Source organism: Belonocnema kinseyi, chromosome 1 (assembly GCF_010883055.1).
Source record: "Belonocnema kinseyi isolate 2016_QV_RU_SX_M_011 chromosome 1, B_treatae_v1, whole genome shotgun sequence".
Lineage (NCBI taxonomy): Eukaryota > Metazoa > Arthropoda > Insecta > Hymenoptera > Cynipidae > Belonocnema > Belonocnema kinseyi.
Genome location: NC_046657.1, coordinates 179,152,122 through 179,158,605, shown reverse-complemented (window position 1 = coordinate 179,158,605; position 6,484 = coordinate 179,152,122).

The following is a 6,484-nucleotide window of genomic DNA, read 5'->3' as shown; positions in this document are numbered from 1 at the left end:
GGGACACATTTAGTTGTTCTGCGAGCTGTTTTTGCGTCTGACCATCGTCTTCATCCAGCAAAGCCTGCAATTCGACGTCCTCAAACGATTTCGGTGGTTTACGGCGGTCAGCGTTTCTCACATCAAAATTGCCACTTTTGAAATTGTTAAACCACTCATTACACTGCGTTCAACCAAGAGCATGCTCTCCGTAAGCTTCGACAAGCATTCGATGAGATTCTATCGCCGATTTACCCAAATGGAAACAGAAAATTAATGCTCCCCGCAAATCGTTGTTTGAAGGCACGTATTTCGACATTTTCAAGAGCGAAAAAAATCACGATGTCATATGAAACTTGAAATGTTTAGTATTGCATATTGTTGACAGATGACAATACGCCAATTAGCACAAATGGTAAGTTCCGACAGTGCCTACAAGTGTGCCTACTGGCCGCTAGATGGCAATACCGGTTTCATATGTATACACCTGGTAATTCTTTTTTGATATTTTTTCCAGTATTGTGAGTCGTTTGGATAAAAAATTCAATTTTCTATTTTTCTACGGTGTTTACGTAAAATGAAACTAAATTGTCAAAACGAACCAAAAAAATTGCTAAAATAAAATTATTATTTAGCACTTTTCAAAAGTTATCATTGCTTATTGAGATTTTTCCTTGTATTTTGAAACGTTTGGATTGAAAATTGACATTTCTATTTGTCCACTGTGTTTTCGTAAAATTTAACTTAATTGTAAAGTCCTGTAAAAAAACTGTTAGAATAAAATTATTCAGGACTTTGCAAAAGATTTTATTCCTTCTTGAGATTTTTCCACATATTTTGAATCGTTTGGATTCAAAACTTAAATCTTCTATTTTTTTCAGTGTATTTGCGTAAAATAAAAGTACATTTTCAAGTCCAACCAAAAAATTTCAAGATAAAATTTTTTAGGCCTTTTAAAAGTTATGATTCCTTTTTGAGATTTTTTCCTGTATTTCACTCCTTTGGATCAAAATTTAAATTTTCGAAAGTATTTTCGTGAAATTAAACCAGACTGTCAAGTCCAAAAAATTGCTAAAATAAAATTATTATTTAGGACCTTTCAAAAGTTATCATTGCTTTTTGAGATTTTTCCTGGTATTTTGAAATGTTTCGATTGAAAATTGAAATTTCTATTTGTCCACTGTGTTTTGCCAAAATTTAACTTAATTGTCAAGTCCTATAAAAAGCTGTTAGAATAAAATTATTCACGACTTTGCAAAAGTTTCAATTCCTTCTTGAGATTTTTCCACGTATTTTGAATCGTTTGGATCCAAAATTTAAATCTTCTATTTTTTCAATGTATTTGCGTAAAATGAAAATACATTTTCATGTCCAACTGAAAAATTTCAACATAAAATTGTTCAGGCCTTTTAAAAGTTATGATTCCTTTTTGAGATTTTTTGCTGTATTTTACTCGTTTGGATCAAAATTTAAATTTTCGAAAGTATTTTCGTGAAATTAAACTAAACTGTCAAGTCCAAAAAAAAAATTACGAAAATAAAATTATTATTTAGGACTTTCTCAAAGTTATCATTGCTTTTTGAGATTTTTCCTCACATTTACAATCGTTCAGATCAAAATGTGCATTTTTCGTTACTCCACTGTATTTTCGTAAAATTTAACTAAATTGTCAAGTGTAATACAAATTTTTTAAAATAAAATTATTTGGGTCTTTTTAAACATTATAATTCCTTTTTTGAGATTTTTTCATGTACATATATTGAATCATTTGGATCGAAAATTTAATTTTCTATTTCCACGGTATTTTTGTAAAATCTAATTAAAAATCCAAGTCCTATAAGAAAATGGTTAAAATGAAATTATTCAGGACTTTTAAAAGTTATAATTCCTTTTTGATATTTTTTCCTGTATTTTGAGTCATTTGGATCCAAAATTGAATTTTCAGGTTTTCGACGGGATTTTCGTAAAATTAATTAAAATTTTTAAGTCCCATAAAAATCAATAAAAAATCTTTCATCCCGAAATATATTCTGTAAAATCGTTCCATATCTCCCAAAATTCTAAAAAATTCATACTAAAATATACCAAAGGCTTTGAAATCCCTTTAAATTATTGAAATTTTTTAATAATTCGTTGGAATTTATTAAAATTCCTGTACATATTTTCAATTGGAACCAGACTAGTCCCCATTTGAATTTCTACACGGGATTCCCTTCAAATTATTAAAATCTATAAAAAATTCTTTCGAATCTTTAAAATTACCTAGAAATATTTTAAGAAAATTCAAGATAATTCAGAAATAGGTATAAACTTTAATTGAAATATTTATTATAAGAAAAGTGTCTACTTATATCTTTTTATTTTAAAAAGTGACTCAAGAAGTGATTTGAGAAAAAAAGTTACCAACAGCGACTGTGTGGCAGCCCTGATTATTTCTACAGTTTTTTTTTACATAAATTCCCGGATTTTGTGTTTTTTCCAAATGCCTGCCTCTTGGACGCTTTCATCTTATTAAACACTTTTTAAATATAGGGTACAATAGGGTGACGGGGACCGGTCTGTGAGGCCTGCCTATATTAAAATCAATTGATTTCCATTGCCAAATGTTTTTTATATGGGTAACATTTTATATGATACTTTTATTTCAATCTATTTCTGAGGGGACCAGAAAATTTATTATCACAATGTTTTTCGCAACACTTGAACTTCTGTAATTTTCAACGGTGAAAATGAAAGTGATTGTTTTGACATATCTCATTTTTTAGTAAAAAAATGTATCCAGTCGTTTTTAATTTCACTTGATACTTCTAAAACAATTTAATCTGAGGCCTTGAAATTACATTTTTTCTCAAATTATTTACAAGTTCATTAAATTTTCGAAAGTGTAATTCGAAATTTAAACATAATTAGTTTCTTAAGTTGTTTTAATTTATTTTAAGTCATTTATGTTTTAAAGTGTTTGATTACATAAACGTGTCAGTATCACAATTTTTGGTGACTATACATTTGTTCAGTTTTAAATGATGTTCGGCTTCGTTTCAGTTTCAAGGTTCTGTCGTAGAAATGGTTTCATTTTTAATGCTTCCCATTTAAAATCACTATTTCGTTTGAAAGTTTTATTTAGTATAATTCAATTCCTTCTTTGATTTTAGAAAAATTTGTCTAATCAGCTTTAATATTAATCTATGATAAAATGAAAGAAATAATTATGTAATAACAATTTAAAATTCGAAAATTTAAAAGCTTTGACTTTCAACTATTTATATTAATTTTGAATATTAGATTGTCAAATCGTAATCGTTTTGAATTTAAAATTGTTAAAATTCAAAAGTTTCCACTTTCTATTTATTTAATTTTGAATGCCTTTAATTATAAATATGACAATTGTAATCCCCCTTAATTTTAAATGAACTAGTCTTAAAATATTAAATTTTTAAAGTATTGACATTGTCCTATTTTCAATCTGAAATAATTCAATTTCGTGATTCTTCAATTCCAAATATAATTTTTGAATTTCCGGGTTTTCAATTTAGGAATTGTACAATTCAACTCTTTTTTCTTATTAAATTAAACAAAATCGTTCAATAAGTTATATTTTTAATTTTTTTAGAAGCTTTCATTAAGAGATGATCAATTATTGTTTAAATATTAAGTAAAAAATAATATTGAAAAATCGGTTTTATTATGGCTTTTCAAATCTGCACTCATATGATTCAAAGTCAATCGATTTCTTGCTAAAAGGTTTGCTGATGCTTATCGATTTCAGCAATATTATTCTTGATAATATATGTACAAAAATTAACATAACTTTAATTTGCTTCTAAAATATAAATATTCTTTGAAATATATATTAACAACCGCTAGTTCAAACTAAAATAAAAAACACACATTTTTTTAATCTAATAATTTTGTACTAGTAATAACGCCATCTGTTAAAAAAATGCGTTCAAATTATAATGATGTTTCTTTAAAAATATAAATTTTTCATGCCAAACGCCAATTAACTTAAAATTGCTAAATTGTTAAAATTCCTTAAAAACTAATCATTTTGTTATAGAAATGCTTATTATAATAACCTTAAATTGTTTGAAAATTGTGAATATATAATATTCAAGGTCAAAGGCCAATATAACTTAAAATTTTTAAAAAATTATAAATCTTCTTTAGAAACTAATAATTTTGTAATTAAATTATTCATTTCAGATGAAAAACTTCAGCAGAATTCAAAATGGTTGAACTTCGTAAATTCTGTTTAAAAAAAAATTCATTAAATTTAAATCTAATTATTTTTGTTTAAAAATACCAATTTTAGGGTAAAAGACACGATCATAACCCAAATTTGTTGAAAAATTGTAAATATTTCAGATTTGATGTCAAACTTGAACTTAACTTACAACTGTTAAGAAATTATTAATCTTCTTTAACAACTAATAATTTTGTAATGAAAATGTTTATTTCTGATGAAAAACTTGAACAGAGTCTGAAATTCTTTAAATTTGTAAAATCTTTTATTTTAAATAAAAATAATTGCATTTAAATCTAATTATTCTTGTTTAAAAATACCAATTTTTAGATGAAACACAACGGCATAACCTAAATATGTTAAAAATTGTAAATATTTCGTATTTAGTGTGAAGAGCGAACGTAACTTGGAATTGTTACAAAATTATAAATCTCTTTTAAAACTAACAATGTTTTAGCCCCGGCGGAAATTTATATATAGTTTATACATAGTGTAAATTTTTATTTATAATATTTATTTGTTTTATAAGCAAAATGTATAAAACAAATTAATATTATATATAATAATTCACACTACACTAATTGTTTTATTTGTTATTTTACTATTTTTAATATTTTAATTTTTAAATTGTTCAAATTTGCAAATTCTATTTTTACATTCTCACTAGAGAAGGAATTAGATATTTGTAAAATTTGACCCCACTTCCTGTTTTTGTCAAATTTTCACGTTTTGACACCCTCTGAAACCGAAAAACTGGTTTTTGCAAATGAGTCTCTGCCGTGTGTCTTTTTGGATGCCTTTTGTATGTTATTCGAAGACACTGAAAATTAGAAACTTAAGCGTTCACATATAAAATGTTAAGCCATTAATAATAATTAAACGACAACCTCTTATCATTTTAAATATTTCAGATGGATCCCAACCATTGTTAACGTATAGAGCCTCTTATCGTCGTTTTTCTGCATCAAATTGATATGCTTATGTTATGGCCATATTTATTCCACACGGAAATTTTCGAAAGAAATGACAGTGATATTCCTAAATGGGCACAAAACTTTAGAAACATAGAAACAACGAGGGATATAATCCTTAAAATTAAAACAAGAGGACCAAAAGCCTATGAAAATTTCATTCTGAGTCTTTAATTATCGGATAAAGGAGTTTTAGCAGACGTATTGAAATATATGCTGTAAAATATTTATTTCAGACAAATGGATCCCATTCACCGCAAACGAATGGAGGATCGTATTAATGTATTTGCTTATTCAGTCGACATGATTGTTCTTTGGCCATTTTTAATTCAAACTGGAATTTTTAATCACGATGATAGCAACAATCCAGAATGGAGTTAGGATCTTGCCAACCCATTTACAATTAGAGACATTATGTTAACAATTAGAACAAGAGGACCACACGCATACAAAAATCTCATCCTCGCCTTGCGCTTATCAGGTCACGTATTACTGGCCGACGTTCTAGCTCTGATAAAATAGGTATCTAGATTTTTTAATAAAAAAATATATCACTCTATAATATACTATGCATGGCAATAAATCATCAGAAAGGAAAAATATAAACATTAAACACGTGCATAATAAACAAATAATGACGTTATCAAAAATATCCATAAGTAGGACAAGTCGCTAATTTGGAACCTCCTTTTTCCAGAAATGGATTTACGAGGCTTCCTTCTGGCTTTGTGCACTGCATACTTACATTATACAATAACAATCCATGCCATCGTGGGATATAATTGTGACCCGAACCAACTGAATATAACAACCGCATCATTATTAGAGGTAGGAGGATGTGATATACATGCACCAAAACTAAACATCGAGTCGGTAAACATACAATAATTGCAAATAACCGATTATAGCAATACAAAGGTCATACAATGGAAAATAGAGGTAAAGCAGGAAGTAAACTATTGTGGAATGCATTCTCACATATCGTCAGTAGCCAACGGGTACAAAGAATATATACACGGAGTTTCACATGAACAATGTGATTTAATGCATAAAACGGGTGTATTAGCAGTAGGAGACCAAAAGCAACTTTTCGGGTTAACTTCAAACAACTCCTTTTCTCATACTTTAATGATAGCAGGTACCACGACTCATTTGGGAAAACGTTCAGGTACTATATTCTCAGACCCTTTCAGCACTTGGGATTACGTTTTTGTCGAAGCAACTTATAAAATATCATTGCGAGATTATTACGCGATTATTAATTTAAATGGTGATAAGATTCACTTAAGTT